This window comes from Dendrobates tinctorius, unplaced genomic scaffold (genome assembly GCF_039654945.1).
Source record: "Dendrobates tinctorius isolate UK_male_01 unplaced genomic scaffold, ASM3965494v1 ptg000070l, whole genome shotgun sequence".
Lineage (NCBI taxonomy): Eukaryota > Metazoa > Chordata > Amphibia > Anura > Dendrobatidae > Dendrobates > Dendrobates tinctorius.
Genome location: NW_027361738.1, coordinates 24392504 through 24412909, shown reverse-complemented (window position 1 = coordinate 24412909; position 20406 = coordinate 24392504). Strand labels below are relative to the sequence as shown.

The window sequence follows — 20406 nt, the reverse complement described above, 5'->3', positions numbered from 1 at the left end:
ACAGCAATAGTATACACACACTGCAGCAACAGCATACACACACACTACAGCAAACACACACATGCACTACAGTAATAGTATATACACGTACTACAGCAATAGTATACATACCAAATGCACACAATACAGCAATAATATAAACACACATACACACAAACACTACAGTAATAGTATAAACACACACTGCAGCAATTGTATACATACACACACACTACAGCAATTGTATACATACACACTAGAGGAATAGTATACACATACTACAGCAATAGTATACATACCACACACACACACACTACAACAATAGTATATACACATTGCAGCAATAGTATACATACCACACCCACACTACAGCAATAGTATACACACACAAACACTCCAGGCAAAATATCACACACACTACAGCAATAGTGCACACACAACACACACACACAATACAGCCGTAGTATACCCACTATTTTAATAAAAAAGTTGTTTTCTAACTTTTTTCATTTGATCAAAATGAATTGCTCCTTTTCCAACATTCCAATTGCTGATCGATCATTGGTTAGATCAGAATGTACGTGCGATGATTATACTGGTTAATGATGATTGTTGGACAATAATTTATAAGAAGCTCAAAAGATACATGGTAAGGGCCTGTCACACTAAGGCTAGTTTCACACTAGCGTTTATGAGCGCAGCGATGGCCTGCGCACGGCCGCCGCTAAGCCCCGCCCCCTGCCGCGCCTCCGCCGGTAGCTCCGCCTACCGGCGCATGACGCTGCATGCGCCCTGCGTCCCCTATCTTTATCACTGGCCATGCGCAGTATGCGTTTGGCGGTGCATGCGTCCTTTTCACGGTGCGCCGACCTGCTCCAAACGCAACCTGCTGCAGTTTGGTTGCGCCGGCGCACCGTCAAAAAGGCGCATGCGCCGCCAAACGCATACTGCGCACGGCCTGCGCCCCCAGCGATAAAGATAGGGGACGCAGGGCGCATGCAGCGTCATGCGCCGGTAGGCGGAGCTACCGGTGGAGGCGTGGCAGGGGGCGGGGCTTAGCAGCGGCCATGCGCAGGCCGTCGCTGCGCTCATAAACGCTAGTGTGAAACTAGCCTAAGAGACATCGCTAGCAATATCGCTATAACTAGTGATGTTATAGTGATATTGCTAGCGATATCGCTGTGTGTGATACTTACCTACGACCCGCTCCCCCGCTGGTTATCGCTGATCGCGTGAGAACGTTCAGGACTGTTTCTCGTCGTCAGCTTCCTGCGGCGTTTCCTGCTGTGACGACGAGCGACGCGTGGAGCCGGGCGGGAGGACGCAGGATCACCTGGTGTGACAGGTAAGTAGCGACCCCCGTCCCCAGCGATGTCGCTGGTGAGATCTGCCTGTGTGGCAGCTCACTAGCGACCACTTAGCGATGTACCAGCGATCCTGACCGCGTCATATCGCTGGTCGGGATCGCTGGTACATCGCTAAGTGTGACAGTACCTGTAGGCTGTCATACATTCTCCTTATGAAGTAAAATTATGTATATACAGTACATAAATATTTACACTTCAATGTAGATGATGACAATGATATTGTACAACTTTTATCTGATTTATGTTTTTTTATTTTTACAGTCATGCAATTTTAATGCACCTGACTCTACAACTGTGGACTCCATCCAGAATTGGGACCTCAACTATAGCCTTTATCCCTTTGAACACTTGAAATTGTCCCTCTCTGCCCACATGATCTTCTACAAAGAGCAGAAATTTGATACTTTTGACAAACATAGCCATAATCATTTTTAATATTATCACCCTAAGTTTTGGGATAATTTCATTGTAAATAAAGTTTAATGTATTTCTTGTGTTCTTCAGCACTAGTTCATCATGTGCTATCTGACCTATTTACCAGCACAAAGGTTGGATTGGGCAGCTACTTCGGATGACTGCCAATGTCATCTAGTTATTGCCATGTAAAGTGCTGACAGGGAGAAACTCTTGGTAAGTCTGACAGCCTCATTTATTAACATTAGGTCATCTATTTTCAGCCTAACATCATGAAACACATGGATTTAATTATGGTGACGGTAGCAGAAGAAAATGTTATATCTTATTTCTTGTATTGCTGTAATGCTCCACAATAGTGCTGGATGGTGGAGAGTGGGGGAAATGGTGAGATGTTGGACAAATGTACAAGCCAGGAGGCATTTGCGATCTATCGATCGATCAATCAATCTATCTATCTAGCATAAAATGATCTGCACATAAAGAACAGATGTTTACCTACTGTTGAAGCCCAATGTAATTGAAGTCATTATGACCAATCTCTTTCACTATTAATTAAAAAAAAGGAGTGATAAAGAATGTATTAACTCCCTCTAAGTTGATGTATACTTTTAAAACATATTCCCAATTTTCCCATTGTATTGTTTTAGACACTATGTCCTCCTCCTACTGCTGGTCAACCTAATGTGTACTTCTGACATCACATGCCCCGGCTACACCACCATGGACAACCTTTCTGTTCTGCCTTGGATTTTGTGACAAACACAGCTTTGCCCTATCGCTGGGTATGTAGCAAAGACTGGGGAACAAAAAATCTCAATAAAGTCTTATCCAATGATCAGAGACAAAAATCCAAAGGAAGATTCCTGGAGACAGGATGGGTGGCGATACAATTTATTATCAAAGCATTTCTAAGTCATCTGACTTCTTCATCAGGAAAAACCACAAGCAAGAGATACTACTGCTCATACAAACTTAAAGGGGTATTCCTATCTCCAAGGTCCTATCATCATGTGCAGGCATCGCAGGACCTTAGGTATCCATAGCTACAGTACATCCACTGATAAAGTGCCAACTAGCTGCCATGAATACCTAAGGTCCTGCAATGCCTCCATTTGAGGAAAGCGACATAGCGAATCAGAAAAATTATACTACATTTCTAATTGGAGATATTTGCTAATTTTATTATTATTACACCTACTACATATTGTGATACAATCTTGGAAATTTGAATATCCCTTTAAATAAAATGTTCTTTCAAAATAAAGCACCAAAAGAGGGAGAACACATGGAGTGTCAGTAATTCACCAATTGTCAGTTTCAATAAAGCTCATCAAGAAGAAAAAAAAATGAAACAACAAAAAAACAAAAGCAGGCGAGAAAGAAGAGAAAGAAGAGAAAGGGGGACCTAGATTAAATGACATTAAAGAAGCACTCCTCCCATCAAAGTTTTTATCCTCTTAATATATTGCAATAATCATATTATATAGCACTGTGTGCTTACAATTGCCCATTTTGCCCTTCTACCCAGTTAATTATTCTCTTTTCTCTGCTCCATGTAGAAACAGAAAAGATCTTGTCCCTGAAGTTAACATTCCCCTCTTCAACTCCTGACCCATCTGCTCCGCTCCTCCCCCTGCCATAGACCTTTGCAGTAACTCATGACTAGTGTACAGAAAATTGACCTCCTGTTTCTACATAGAGCTTAGAATGATTCAGCTAAGATAATCTTATGAATGTGCTCCTGCAGGAGATGTTGTATGATCAGACCATGTTCCTGTACGGTCAGACACAACCATTACACAGTACACAGCAGGGACACATTTATAAGATTATCTCAGCACAGGAACATTTTTTAGCACATCCAATTGAAGAACTTATTTTTTGTTCAAGATCTATTGATTAAAATGTACTTTGCTCATAGGACATCCCCTTTAAGACTGACATGCACAATCAGGGCTATAGTGTTTTCAAATATTTGCTATAGGGGATTGAGGAATACATAGTTGGTCAAGTGCATGAAGACCTCAATTTGTCCACAGAACGGATAGCATGGCACAAGCTATCTAAATTCACATTTTTCACTGTTGGCAGATTTATGAAATTGGCTAAAAGAAAACTTAATTTTGTTGCCCATAGCAACCAATTGCAGAACAGTTCTCATTTTTGACATGCTGGAGACAAAACGAAAGCTGCAATATCATTGGTTGCTTTGGCAACAAGATATTTTTTGTATAAGACAGGTTTGTAAGTCTTGCCCATGGCCCTCAACACAATAAAGTTACAAACAGTATAACAGATTGTCAGAGAACAACATTGGAAAACTATGGAAACCTCTTAGTGATCAGGCCAAATTTGTCAAATTTGATGTGTCACTTTATGTTGTAATAACTCGGGAATATTTCAACATATCCCTTTGATCTGGATATGTTTTGTATGTAAAATTTGCAACTTCCAAACTTTGATTGTTTGCTTCTCTTATTCCACATTCTCATGCTATCCAAAAAAAGTTAAAAAATAACATTTCCCCATATATAAACTTTACATGAGCATCATTTTTTGAAATGTTCTTTTATTTTCTTAGGATTTTAGAAGTTTTAAAAGCGTAGCAGCAAATTTTCATTTTTTCAAAGGAACCTACACAAAACCTGCATTATTTTTTTAAGGCCTATTCAATTTTGACATTGAGTGGCCTATATATTGGAACCCCCCCCCAAAGTGATAGCATTTTTAAAGTATTCTAAACTATTGCCAGGTAGTTTGTTAACCCTTCAGGTACTTCACTTGAATCAATGCAAAAAGTGGAATAAATAAGATCAAAAATTAAATTCTTTCCACTAAAATGTTGTTAACCTCATAGTTGTTAGAACCCAAGGACATTACTTGGCTTCAAATTTTCATGGCATCCATCAGGACCACATGATCGCGATCTTGGGGTATGTGGTTAAAGAGAGAGCCTTTTCATCCATTGGAAGTAGCGATTGGCCGTCACTAAGGTGTAATAATTAGAACCTCTGATGTAATCAAGAGAAACACAAAGAAAAATTACATTTATGAATACTATTTTATGAAATGTAAACTAAAATTGGTGTCAGGCCATCAGTGATTAATTGTTACCATTCATAAACTATAATATTGTTTTTCAAGTTAAATTATTCTGGAGAATGCTATGCCAACTCGCATGTATTGATATAGCTTCACTTGAGAGCAAACCTAATTCAGAAAATCTAAGGTTCAAGAATAAGAAATTCAAAAGTATTGCGCCATTATTTACTGCAATGTATATTCTGCTCCTTTGTACTGTACAAATATTAAGTTTATACTCCATATCTATGTGCGTCTCCCCATTTCACTCAAGGACCAATTTCATTTTGTTTCACAGAAAGTCTGTTGGCTTTTTATTGTGTGTAGGAATTTTTATCTAACGTTGTTGCTGCGTTTTTTTTCTGCAGAAAAGTCGAGTTGTATTTTACAGTACCAGCAAAAGATTTTAGAAATCTCATGCACACACATGTAGCATTTTTTCACCCACAGAAAGCAATAAAAAGGTGCAAAAATTATGTAAAAGAAACCACAGAAAACAGGCTTTGCTGTTTTTTTTCGGCATTTATTTGCTGCGTTTTTGTGAATAAAACTAACTTTATTAAACATGTACTCTACACAAATCAAACCTGCAATCCACACCAAAAAATGCAGTAAAACCTTGCATTTTGAATGCAGTATTTTTGGTGCCAAGGGAGCAGGTAAACACATAGTCTAAAAATTGACCTACAAAGCAGTAGTTAGGCTGAGTTCACACGTGGCGTTTTTTTCGCGTTTCTGCGGCAGTTTTAACCGCGCGATTTTGCCGCGAAAACGCGAAAAATAAGCATCCCATGCATTCCTATGGGATTCCGCAATGCTGTGCTAATGCTGCGGTTTTTACCGCGGCAGAATCGCTTCGCGGTAAAAACCGCAGCATGCTCATTATTTTGCGGAATCGCGGCGATCCCGCACCCATAGGAATGCATTGTTCCGCTTATTTCCCGCATGTGGCTGTGCACACCATGCGGAAAGTAAGCAGAACAATTGCGGATGGTACCCATGGTCCGGAGGAGGGGAGACTGTCCTCCGGGCTTTGGGTACCATATCCCTGTAAAAAATAGAATTTAAAATAAAAAATATTGTTATTCTCACCCTCCGACGTCCCGCGCAGTCTTTCCGCCTCTCTCCACGCTCCCGTTCCCAGTAGTCCTTTGCGAAAATGCCCATGATGGCGTCCGATCTCGCGGGATCGCGAAGTCTCGCGGTAATTCGCGCGACGTCATCGCGAATTACCGCGAGACGTCGCGTTCCCGCGAGAACTGACGTCATCGCGGGCATTTTCGCAAAGGATTACTGGGAACGCCTGCGCGGGACGTCGGAGGGTGAGATAACACTATTTTTTATTTTTTTTTTACATTCTATCTTTTACTACTGATGCCACATAGGCGGCCTCAGTAGTAAAAAGTTGGTCACACTCGTCAAACACTGTGTTTGACGAGTGTGACCAACCTGTCAATCAGTTCTCCAAGCGATGCTACAGATCGCTTGGAGAACGCTAGCATTTTGCAAGCTAATTACGCTTGCAAAATGCTAGTTTTTCCGCAGGAAAATCGCGGGAATTTAAAATGCGATTTTCCCGCGGACTGGAATTCCGGAATTCTCGCGGTAATTTCCACGAGAGTTCCGGTACGTGTGCACTTAGCCTAACTGTTCAGTTCTCTCACAAATGTGGGTACAGATGTAATATATTTGTTAGGGTGGTTTCGTACATTTTACTGCATTTTTCCTGCCATTTTTGACAGGTTTTTTTTGAAGGGTCTGGTGAATTGGAAAAAAAAATGCTGTGGCCAATTGTTATCTAGAAAGTATTAGGGCTGTACACTATATGCACAACAGTATTTTTACACTTACTGTACATCCTAATACAGGAGTTTTTATTGCGTACTATGGTAGGCAATGATATAGAGGTGTCTGTGAGAATTTCTGTCCATTTATCCAGAAGAACATAGCATAGAAACCCGCTGTTTACCTTGGTTACCAGCTCCCTGCACCAGCACGCTGGTATCTAAGGTACACAGCAAGTAACTAAGCGACGTGTACGCTTGTTACCCGCGTCGTCGCTGGTCCCGATCGCTGCTGAGATCTGCCTGTTTGGCAGCTCACCAGCGATCATGTAGCGACACACCAGCGATCCTGACAAGGTCATATTGTTGTCGGGATCGCTAGGTGCGTCGCTATGTGTGACGGGGGCCTTAGAGAAACAATTGTCGCTGCCTATCAATCTATGAAGAGTTTTAAGACTATTTCCAAATAATTTGAAGTCTTTCATTCTACAGAAGAAAATATTATTCATAAGGGAAAAACATTCAAGACTGTTGAATAATTTTTCAGTAAATTCACTCTGAAGTCAGGCCATGCAATGTTCATATAAATTACTAAAGAAAACAAAAGCTGAGATGCTGTTAGTCTAAGTTAGCATGTTAAATGGAACCTGTCAGCAGTATTTATCACTATAAAATAAAGGTATGGCCATAATGGCGCTATCACACTGATTAAATTGATACCTTTGTTAGAACGCTGCATCCCAGGCTCGCACAGACCCCGATTTTAAGTATAAATTCCTCGGCTGGGACCCTGGTACACTCCACCTCTGAAATACAGGAAGAGTTTAGAAAGTATTATGCCAGTTTATATAATGTAGCCCAACAAGAGAACACGCCATCAGCCCTGCTGTACTGCTCGGGTCAATATGACCCAAAATGATTTTTGAGACCCTGCAGATTTTTTTTAATGAGGATTTGAAACTAGTGGTTCCTTGACTTCTCCTCATTTGTGGAGCTCTACATTTTTTCATTTTTTTTTTTTTGTTTACATTTTGCTACACGCTGATTGTTACACTTGTACTGTTCGGGTCAATAAGACCCGATAGCATTTTATACTGTTCTACAGGTCTCTGATTATTTTTGGGAAAATCCCTGGTGAGGCCATATATTGAGAGCAGAAAAGTGACCCCCAGAAGTGATGGAGCAACAGCCATTGTAAAAAGTGTCCAGCATGCTCAAGAAAGAGACTCCACATCCACGGCCTCCACCAGCACAGCTACCAGCAGCACAGCTACCAGCAAAAAAAGGAAGAGATGTAGCTTCTGTCCATCTTCCTGTGACAATAAGACTAATCTGACATGTGCTGGATGTTCAAAATATCTGTGTAAAGGACATGTGTCTTATTATTGTGTTCAGTGTAAAAACGCATGAACATGTTCAGTTTTTTCTTTTTTCTTTCTAAAAACGTTGAAGTTTTTATGATTTTTCATTTGTTGATTTATAAAATTTGTTTTCAAAAAGTTAAATTTCATGTTTAAGTAATAGTAATGTAAAGCTTCTTTGCTATTTGTGTGCAGAATGTCAACAATTGAAGATAATTGCAAAAAGCCTTTTTATGAAAAAAAAAAATAATTAAGTTTGAATTTAAATTTTTCATTTGTTTATGATCAACCATGTTCACATACAGTATTTTAATGAAAAAAGTATTCAAATAAAACAATTAGAGTAGCTAAAAATCAAGAATTAATAGGTCGGGTCATATTGACACGGGAACAGTACAAGTGTATAGCAAATGCGAACAGAACAGCAGGGTTAAATTGACACCTTTGTTAGAACGCTGCATCCCAGGCTCGCACAGACCAGGATTTTAAGTATAAATTCCTCGGCTGGGACCCTGGTACACTCCACCTCTGAAATACAGGAAGAGTTTAGAAAGTATTATGCCAGTTTATATGATTTAGCCCAACAAGAGAACACGCCATCAGCACCAAGACAGCATATAGTGGAATACTTGGAGAAACCGGGAACCTTACAAGCAGAAACGATAGATTATTTGGAACAGGACTTTTCAGAATTAGAACTCAAGGAAGCAATTCAGAATCTAAAAGTAGGAAAAAGCCCGGGGCCGGATGGCTTCACACCCAGGTTCTACAAAACACGTCAAGAACTGTGTTCCCCACTCATGTTGAAAGCATTCAATACTATATCACAGACGTGTCATTTCCCGTTTCATTCTACACAAGCACTCATTGCCGTGATACCTAAAGAAGGCAAGGATAACTCGATCTGTTCTAATTTTCGCCTGCTATCTTTGATTAATGTAGATATTAAATTATACTCTAAAATGATAGCATTTAGACTCAACCCACATATCCCACATTTAATACATAGAGAGCAAGTGGGCTTTGTCCCGGGTAGGGAGGCACGAGACAACACCATCAAGACGGTGTCACTAATTGCAGGGGCTCGAGCGGAGGGGACTCCTTTATGCTTATTATCAGTAGATGCTGAGAAGGCCTTTCATAGGGTACATTGGGGCTTTCTGGAGGCTACGATGGAGATGATAGGTATACGGCAGAGGATGAGGAACTGGATTATGGCCTTATACCGTGACCCATCCGCTAGAGTGCGAATAAATGGACAGCTATCGGCGCCATTCGCAATAAAAAATGGAACACGACAAGGCTGCCCGCTATCTCCTTATTTATACATCCTAATTATGGAGGCATTGGCAAATGCACTTAGGCAACATCAATCTATCCAAGGGATCCGAGTAGGTCATACAGAACATAAAATAGCTTTATTTGCAGATGATCTCTTACTATATGTCTCTTCCCCCAGAAGAAGCCTGCCATCCATATTAAAGGAATTTGAAAGATTCAGTAGGTTGAGTAACTTCAAGTGTTATGAATGAGTCACCGAAGGAGGAAAAAACAAAAATACTAGCTAAGTCCAGAAAACCGGAGAGGTTGGTAGCCATCGGATTGCAGACCCCTGATCCTATTCACACAACTAACAGTAGCCATGGGGGGTTCCTACGGTGCCCTAGACCCCTCGTTCACAGCCGGAGAACTAAACAAGCCCAAAGAAAGAAAGGGGAAATCTAAACTGCCCCAGAGCAGACCCCAAAGCAATAGACAGCCCCCAACATGTATTGTCGGTGAAAAGCAGATGAAAACACAAGCACAGACAGAAAGACAGGTTGAGCAAACAATGGGGCCCAACTAACTAAATAGGAAAGGACAGAAAAGATGCTGGCTGCAATCCGCAAAAATACTGCCAAAATAATGTCCAACACGTCTGATGGAAAAAAGACCCTGAAGTCACTAGACTTCAAAAACACTATATCAGCACTCAGGTATATTCTGAAGACTGAGCAAAAGATCAACTTGACCAGAGACAAAAATGGAGCTCAGCCTGTACCAACAAGGGCAGGCAGAACACAAACACTAAGTAAACAGACAATACCCAACCCAATCAGTTTCACTACCTCTCTTCACCAGCAGAGGGAGTTCATCAGACATCAACGGTGAAGGGGAAAATGAACTCACAACATTCAAGGTTAATTTACAGAAATCAGAGCTACTTAATATAACCTTATCAGATCAGGAGGTGGAGCAGCTTAGGTCCAGTTTCTCTTTTCACTGGAACAAACATTCCATTAAACACTTAGGTGTCCGTATCCCGGCAGACCCCAGAAATTATTTGAACTCAATTTTCTCCCGCTTAGGAGTTCGTTGGAAAAGAAGATGGAGGCTTGGCAGTGCTTACCATTGTCGTGGTTTGGGAGAATAAATACCCTTAAGATGGATATCTTGCCTAAAATATTATACTTTTTTCAGACCATCCCATGGGACATAGAACGATCTTTTTTTATGGGGTTACGTAAAATGATGAGAAAATTTGTTTGGCATAATGGTAGCTCACGTGTAAGTTGCGCCCAATTGATTAGGCATAAAGAAAATGGAGGAGCAGGTCTACCTAACTTACGCGTACATCATGCAGCAACCATTGGGAACTGTGTTCTAGACTTGTTCCTGTCATGGTTTGGACAGGGTTCTTGCCCTGCACTCACAGGGTTAAGTGTACGTGGCCTCTTTCTGGATCTGGGAGGAGTATTTATACTCACTCTTTACCAGTGTTCTCTGTCAGCTATACTGTTGTTCTGGCTGTGTGTCTGACCCCTGGTGTGCGTGTATACTGCATTGCTTGTTTGCTTCCCGTGTATGACCCGGTCTGTCCCCTCACACTGTACTCCATCTCCCGTTTTGGTACTATTGTCGTCTCCGGTTCTGACCTCCTGGCTTGACTATTGTTACGCCGTTACAGTTTGTCCCTATTGTACCGTCTATTGCCTGTTCTGGTTTTCTGATCTATTGCTACGTCCTGACTATCCGCTCTGTCTAACCCTTTGGTACTGTTCTGCTTTCTCGTGCTTTGACCCCGGCTTGATCTCGTTTATGTCTCTGTCTATGCCCCTTGGTAACATTGTCCCGTAGTTACCCTTTTAGGAGTTTTGCTCAGCTCCTAGCTCTCTGGAGTTTAGACCATGCCCTCAGCAGTCACATGCTTCAGGTCCTGTGAGCCTGGAGCATGCATCGTCACCACTGCTGCCCCACTCCACAGGTATCTTTGTGCATAGTTTTTGTACACAGAACACGCGCACTGGCTCAGTGAGCAAGTGCAGTGCGGTGTTCCTGACAGTTCCATAATAGGACATCTAAACTTTGGGTGGACATTGAACATGAGCTCTCACTGAACCTTTCTAGGTGAGTGTTCTGGCTTCCATACAATATTAACTTGGGGAAAATGTCTATTTCTTATACACTATATATTATCGCGCGGGCTTGGAGGTGATTCGCAAAACGCTTCTCATTGGCAAATATACTGGGAATCCTGGGCTCCCCACTGAACTGCAACATCCAACCTCTATAATTCCCTTGGCTACACAGGGATCTATTCCATGTATTAAAGATGTGACTAGCCAGATGGGTATCTTGTCTTTGGAAGACATTTTAGGAGATAGGAGGCGGGCACCGGGGCATTGGTTACAATTTTTACAGCTTCAGAGTCACATTAGGTCTTTAGATTTGGGGGGGCTCGTACCACTGGTCCACCTCTTTTTGAGCAACTATGTTCCCTACCACAGGGGCCGGTGCATGCTGTTTCTTTGATATACGGTATGATAATGTCCGGGGGGATGGGGGTTGGGCCTCTCAGATGTACGATCCAGGGGCAAAGGGAACAAAACAGAGAAATTACATCTGAAATGTGGGCAAAGGCGTTCACCTCTGCGCATAGGTTGTAGGTGTCCTGTAGAGTCCAGGAGCTGAACTATAAAATATTGACACAATGGTACAGAACACCTGTTAAATTGCACAGGATGTGTCCGACTTATGCTGGAGGTGTAATGAGGAAGTGGGATCCATGCTACATATGTGGTGAATCTGTCAAGGTGTCAGACCCCTATGGAATGAAATATTCGCACTCTATAATTATATTGCTAATAAACAAGTGGAGGCGACCCCAGTGATGGCATTGCTATCTATTTTCCCAGGCTCACTATCCAACATCAAGAAGAGTATGTTGCCATATTTCATGACTGCAATGCGTCAAATTATACCCAGGCTTTGGGGGTCTTCGTTTGCGCCGGGCGGATTGATTGGGTGGAGGCGGTGGACGTTCTGTGCCGGATGGAGGAGATGAGGGCTTTTGATGACAGGTCGGGTACCAGTTGGTTTGCGGTGTGGCATCCTTGGATTCAATTTAAAGAGTCACATCACTTTCAGTCCTGGCTAACACAAGGTACACTACCTCGTCTCCCATAGCGAATAAGCAATACTGGGGTGTCGGGCCTTGGACATCTTACCAATTTTTTTTTTTATCTTGTCTTGTTTTCCTCTATTTATTCTTTCTCTATACTTTCTTCTACTTTTTCTCTCTTTTTCTTCTACCTAACTTAGTCTGTCTCCCTCTTCCCTTGATATAGCTATTTGAGATACTGTATGTATAATGATGTAAATGGGATGGGTTAATCTTAGTAGCGGTGATACAACTGATAAAGGGGAGGAGGGCTGAATATCTTTACTCTACTAATGAGTGTTAAAAGTTGCAATGTTTAATAAAAATAAAATATATTGAACAATAAATTGATACCTGTGTTGAAGGAATGCGATCAGAGGTTCTGTTTTAATCATGGTTTTAATTCTTCTTTTCGCAATGTCTTCTGTACATCGGGTGGTCCAGGGGGTTAGGTCTTCTGCTCTGACACTCCACCTGCATCCGTTTTTAAATTTCCCTTTGCCACTATCATTGGGTGGGCGGCGCGTGCACAGTGTGAGATTCCATTCGATAAAATGGATCTGGAGTCAGCGCATGTGCAGACTGAAATCTGAGCAGAGATCTCAATCTGGGCATGTGCCACCTCCTGTCAATGTTTTTGAAAACCCAAAGACCACATCTTACACTGCACATGCGCTGCCCACCCAATGATGGCATTGGTGCAAAATTTAAAAATGGAGATAGGTCACTGAATAATCAATGGCTTGTAGAAACACAGGAGACAGGCAGAGAAGCAGAGGAAAAAAGATCCAACCCCTCAAGGCCCGCCAAGATGCCCAGAATATGTCATGAGAAGACAATTAAAACCATGATTAAAAAAGAACCACATGCATTCAACAAAGTTATTAATTCAAGAGGCAACTCTGTGGCTCAGTGGTTAGCACTGCAGTCTAGTGGTTCTGTGTTCAAATCCCACCAAGGGCAGCATCGGCATGGAGTTTGTATGTTCTCCCCATGTTTGTGTGGGTCTCCTCTGGGTACTCCCATTTTTGCCCATACTCCAAAGACATACTGATAGGGAATTTAGATTTTGAGCACCAGTGTGGACAGTGATGATAATGTCTGTAAACCGCTGTGGAATTAATGGCGCTATATAAGTGATTAAAATAAATAAATACATTATGGTCATACCTTTACTGCATAAATATAAATACATATAAATTATATACATATAAATCCTGCTGACAAGTTGCCTTTAAATGTTCAAGTTTGTGATAGTACAAATAGAAAAAGTCTAAGCAAGTAAGCCTTGTTTTTATGGGTTGCCAGGAGAAAGGTTCTTCTCTCTAAAAAGAATATGGCAGCACCACTAAAGTTTGCAAAGTTACATCTGAATAAGCCACTAGACTTCGGGAACAATGTTCTTTGGCTAGACAGGTCCAAAGTGGAGTTACTTGACAATAATGCCCTGCTCCACATTTTAGTGAAAATCAGACATAGCAAATCAGCACAAACACCGTCTAGAATGGTGGTGGAGAGGTGATGATTTTCAGTCACAGGACCTGGGCACCTTGCAGTCATTGAGTCAAACATGAGCTTCTCTGTAGACCAAAGTAATCTAGGGTCACATGTGAGTCCATAGATCCAAAAATTGAAAATAGGTCAATCAACAGAACAATGATCCAAAACGCTCCAGCAAATCTACATCAGAATGGCTGATAAAGAAAAAAAAAACAGTGTTGCAATGGCGCAAACCTCAACTAAATAGAAATACTATGGTGGGACCTTAATAAATCTGCGCTTAAACAAATTCCCATAAACCTAAATGAAACTAAGCATCGTTGTAAAGAAGAAAGGGACAAAATCAATCCAGATTCCAGAACGATGTGAGAAACTTAAAAAGTCCTACAGAAAAAGAGTGCTTCCAATTTTTGCTGCTATAGGTGCTTCTACAAGATATTGATTCATGGGGTGTACTTAATTTTTCACCCACTGCTTCTGCATTTAGATCTAGTTTTTGTTCAATAAATGATGACGTAATGTAATTTGTCAGGTATTGCATTTACTTTTAAATAGCTGATTTTTTTTATTATGTTCTGATACTCCATATATATACATATATATATATATATATATATATGACTGAATAAATACTGATTATATTGAAATATTGCAAAATAGGACAACCAAGAAACTAAAAAGAATTATAGGACTAAACAAAACATTGCGTTGTTTCCATGTCAACTGTTATTTAATGGTACATATTATTCAATGACAGATGATGTACCGACACCAAATATTATAGGTATATAGGTGTGTGCGCTTCTCTAATGGGTTTATTTCTCAAGAATCCGCACAGCTCTGTCATATATGTATATATGTGTATATATATATATATATATATATATATACATATATATGTGTGCATCATATACTAAATGCTTTTTATTCATGCAAAATAAAATAATAGTTGCATTTTTTACGAGTGATGCACAGAGATTGGTAAATGCTGTGTGAATTATTGCTGTGAAGTTGTGATAGGATTTATCGGATTGACAAGCCTGTAGTAAGTTAAGAAATTATACTGTAGCATTGAACAAAGCTATCAATTTCTCAGTGTCATGGGCAGATAACATGGGAACCGGGCTGGCTGATCTGGAGTATGTTTTCCTCAAGCCTCAGGGATGTTTACCACCACGGATGGTAGGGTTGATTCTGAACTTCTACGTATTTTGCAGAATTTCATGTTGATTCTCTCCATCGCTGATTATGTTTTCGAGCTTCACATCTGAACAAGCAGCAATTTTTTTGGAATGGAACTAAAATCCTAAAGGATTCACTTGTAGCTGTAAGTACACACTTATATATGCATTTCATCTGGGTAAAACATATATGGTGGCATTTGTTTAAATTGCTCTTTGTGCCCTCGATTCATTTTCAGCAAATTGTTGTTTTAGACGGCGGTGGATAATAAAGTAGAACAATGTGTTAGGTGAAGTGTGGTATAACACGCTAGCTGTGATACCATGTATGGCCAATAGAGGGCGCTCAGAGAGTTTTATAAAGAGCTGAGACCAGAAGTGAAGTTGGCGGCTTGTGACAGTGTAAGGATCAGTCCTTCATAATGGAGAGAATTATTTCAGGACTGACCAAACTCTGATTTGTTCACTCTGCTGCCAATTTTTGGATCTCTGCACCTCAATGTACCGAACCCCTGTGATTGTGTTGAAATCAGAAGTCAATGTCTTTTTATATGCGACGTGATGACAACAAACTAAATATTTATGGTCTCGAATGAAAGTTTGCGCAGTACGACCAAAGCGGCGTGAATGTTTAGGGTGGTTCCAGTAATTATTGCATTATGTCAAGTGTCATGATTAAACTGGCTGCTTAATGGTGTTTTTGACACAAGATGCATTGATATTGTAGATAGGGTTACAAACGGTTAAACACGTTGCCAGAGACTCAGTGAACCTGTCCAATGCCAGCGATGGAGCCTTTAAGCTCAATTCTCTGCTTTCCCTAACATATTACTGTTAGGCAGGGGACAGAAAAACTTTGAGCAAAACTATGGGACAAGATGAAAACTGGCCTTAGTATAAGAGATGGCGCTAACATAGAACAGACTATTCTCTGTTTTATGTGATAGAACATTTCCTTTACGTTGTTCTGATTCCTCAATCATTTGCAGGTACTAACCAAATAAACATAGCGGTTCTGGATGTACCCTCTACTAATCAGGACCCCTATTAATGTAATATAGAATTAATCACATACCGGGTATCTGTACACCAGTCTCCGATACACAACAGAGCGCATCTTATTTTCCTTACAGCCTTGTAATCTGAGTCGAGAACATAAAAGACACCTTCATTGTGCGGAGAAAAGCAAACAAAACAGAAAAGACGATTAAAGGATAAAAAAGTATAAAAAAAATAAACAAAAATAATAAATTATAGAAAATAAAAATACTAAAAAATATAGCATCATAGCATATTATAAATATAGATTAATGTATTATTTTTCTAAAAATCAGGCTTTTTTTTTAAATTTTTATAGGTATGTAGTGCCATCTGGCTGATTTTAACTCCTTGTGACTGTAGGATAGTACTTCTTCAGGAATGTCTTCTCCTCAGTCTAGGACTTGATGCTTCTCAGTGGAGTATAGATGATTTATGATTTAGTAACCATCCACGTTGCTACCAGTTAACCTCTTCCATACACAATACATTTATATATTAATATTAAAAGGGAAATACTAAAATAACAATCTGGACACTGAAATTAGATATAAAAAAAAGATGGCTTAAAGCTATTTTTTTTTTCAAGCTAATACATTTCAAAAGCCCATTTTACCATTCCGCGAATACATTTTGCGAGCAGATGTTGCAAAATGTTTAAATACTATTTCCGCTGATTGCCAACTAGCCATAAATTCATCTCTCTGCATATTTTCAGATGTAGGCATAAAAATAATTACATGTCTGATTAAATCCACTTATGCCTTCACGTCTTGATAAATCCATAATAAATACAAAATGCCGCGATGTGTTACCTCTAAGTGCATAAATGCTGTAATGAGGTTGAGTGCAGTCCAGATTATCTTGAGAAGGCTAGAAAGCAATATTACACAAATTGCTGTTTTGGCATTTTATGATGGTTGGTTAAAAAAATAAATAAAAAATAAAAACAGTCAAAAGGTAAGAAAAAAAAAGTACAGCAGATATTATTAATCTTATATCAACGATGTGAACTTATGTTTATAAAATTAAAATAATATTTTTTTTTATTTACCAAGATGGATTCTTTTTATATTACTATTTAAAATGTACTATTTTTATTGTTTTTTTTTTACTCTTTTTTTTTAATCATAGGGTATGTTTTACAGATCTATTGGGCTGAATAAAATATATATTTTTTCTTTCTTCTAGTAGTGAAACTAAGTGTTGTTTCCAGTTCTCTGTAGCGCTTAGCATTCAGTGCGCATTTAATATTAATTCATTTGCTATTCATTGCTATACCATAAATTAAGCCAGGCTCATTTACTATGTAAGACATATGTATAAATTTTGAAAGCGTCCCCGTTAATTTATGTGTTGCTTATTTTTTTCTTTTTTTTTTTTAGTTAAACAGAAATGTATCAAAAACATCACCTCTGTAATTTGCACATTGTCTCAATATTATGTCACATTTCGTTACTTACCTTTGCAATTTGCTGATATGTAAGTGTCGTTCCCAAAGCGACAGTCAGTATGTGAATTGCTACATGTCACAGCGCTTCAAAGAGCTAAGTGCCAATCTAGGTGGACATTAGATATCCTGTTATCTCAATGTGTACTGTAGGTTTACCGAGACCCCCGAGTACAGTATTATGTCTTTATTTTAGTATAACTGGTTAATAAAACAAAGGGTTAATTTCCCATTTATATAAGTAAGTCATTCTTTAGGCATGTCGCAAATGACAATTGCCTTTTCCCTCTTCCAACTGCAAAAAAAAAAAAAAAAATTAAAATATTTTCTGCATTCATTTCTCTGCGTCAGAAAAACATCATTAATATTATGTTTTTTTTCCCTAAAGCAACAATTTGCTGTCTTTGAGTCTTCTCCTCGTATGCCTTTCAGTTCTCTGCTATCACATGGTAAATTTGCTGTCAGTGGGTTTGTAATGGCTTTCAGGTCATGGGGGTCTTCCAATTTAGCAATCTGCATAATATAATTAGTGTGATAGTAAGAATACTGCTCTTTAGATACGCTTCCAGGCATTTGCTGTTCATGATGCAATTTCTAAAAAAAAAAAAAAGTAATAAAAAAAATAGTTTAGAGAAATCTTGTTTAAGACACACAAGTTGGCGTCTCTGTTCATTCAATCGGTGCCGTATCAACTGTTAATCATCAGCTAATTATTTCAGGTTACGTTTTTTTTCCAAGTTTTGGGCTGAAAATAGGAGACAGAAGAAATAATGATTGAACCTGATTCATTACACTACAAATATAAAGTAACTATAAAAACTCAAAGAATCAGGGACCACATATATCAGGCCCCTCATCATGGTACCCCCCAACACACGGTGAACATCACAACCACAATATCATGGAGACATAAATACATTTCAATATTATTTGGAGCCCTCTTTATCGGCAATGACCTCTTTCTCAATTTATTTGCTACTCTCTTTTCTCTCTTTCTCGTTCTTCCATTTCTCTTATTCACTTATCTCTCTGTGTTGCTCTCACTTTTCTGCCATGTTTATAACTCTCCGTCTCCTTCTTCTCTCTAGCTTTTTTTTTACCCCACCATCCCTGTTTTAAATCATATTCCCGTTCATATACAGAATTTTGTGAAAAACACCACATTTTTCAAGGATTCTTTTTCCTTTGTTTGTAACCAGATCTTTATTTTTTTTTATACTTTTTATTTTTTAATAAAAATTGAAAAAGAAAACGCACTACATAAACAGTGTTTGTAAGTTTCAGTGACTTTTTTTAGGAGGCTAGGAGTAGGAGAGATCGGTGATTTTTTTAGTATAGCATTTTCTCCATTTACTTCCCTATAGGACTGCCTTCCCCAAAAGTGTAAAAAAAAAAAAATTTCACTAAATAAAAAATGTCTAAAAAACATTTGTCATGCATAAAAATGGGAAATATACACATTTGTAATGTTTCCTTTATAGCACAGATAAAATGCCAATCAGATGTGTTAAATAAATCTATAATTATAACATATGGCGCATCTCCACATCAGACTAGCCTTTGCACCATATCTATGTATATATGAATATATGCATATGAACACTTGTAATGTGTATATATATATATATATATATATATATATATATACATACACACACAGTACTGAGGAAGAGTTTTAAACAGGTGTACAAAATGCTGCAGAGTAAAAATGCTTTAAAGGATAAAAGTGTTAAAAGTTTATTTTTATGAATTATCAAAAAGCAAAGCGAATGAACAAAAGAAAAATCTAAATCAAATCAATCTTTTGGTGTGATCCCACTTTGCCTTCAAAACAACGTCAAAACATCAATTCTTCTTGTTACACTTGCTTTTGAAGGAACTCAGAATAGAAAAAAAGAGGTTATTCCAAACATCTGGGAGAACTAACCTCAGATCTGCTGTGGATGTAAGCTTGTGCCAATCCTTCTATCTGTTCATGTAATCTCAGACAGACTTGATGTTGAGATGTCAGGACTCTGTGGGGACCATATTATCACTTCCAGGGGTTTTTGTTCTTCTTTAAGCTGAAAATACATCTTTATGACATTAACTGCATTTTTGGGGTTGTTGTCCTATCGTAGAATAAATCTGATCCCTCCCTGATAGTATAGCGTGATGGATAAGGAGCTGCCTGTATTTTTCAGCACTGAGGAAAACAAGAAATTGCCGACGTTGAGGACTATAGATGCAGTGGTTGAGCAAGGAATCTTAGAGCAGCAAAAGTTGATGAAACATACAACATTCTTACTTTTCTTTGAAATTGGTGGATGTTCAGCAGTGCTATCATCTCATAACTGGCAGCAATCAGTGGGACCCAAGGACATCTGCTATTTGGAAAAGTGTGGCTAGATTTAGTGTTCATGGAAGAATTGCAGACAAAGGTCATACCTTCGACGGAAAAACAAGCCAGGAGATTCGACTATGAATGAAAAAATAGGAGCTGGGGTACAGAACAATGGCAGCAGGAGCTCTGGACTGATGAGTCAAAGTGTGATTTGTTAGACAGGTACAGACAGACACTTTTCCATCATGTATCATTGGCTCCAAATTAATTATGCAGCAGGACCACGACCCCAAACATACAGTCCACATCATTAAGAAAAATATTCAGGCTAAAGAACAAGGAGTCCTGAGAGTGATGAGATGGCCCCACAGTGCCCTACACTCAATGTTGAATCTGTCTAAAATATATGAAGAGACACAAGGATTTGCGCTAGAGACATCCACTTATCTGTGGTTAGTTCTTCAAGATGTTTGAGACAACACATTAAATAACAATTGTCTAAATT

General features: G+C 39.2%; 1 long non-coding RNA gene across 1 annotated transcript; it reads right to left on the bottom strand.

Moving 5' to 3' along the window:
- Positions 1-8439: 8439 nt before the first annotated feature.
- LOC141095913 (uncharacterized) lies at positions 8440-17940 on the bottom strand. The gene is made up of 3 exons (XR_012233496.1): positions 17592-17940; positions 16166-16256; positions 8440-8517 (listed from the first exon to the last, which is right to left on the bottom strand). It is a non-coding gene; the product is annotated as an uncharacterized lncRNA (long non-coding RNA).
- Positions 17941-20406: the final 2466 nt, after the last annotated feature.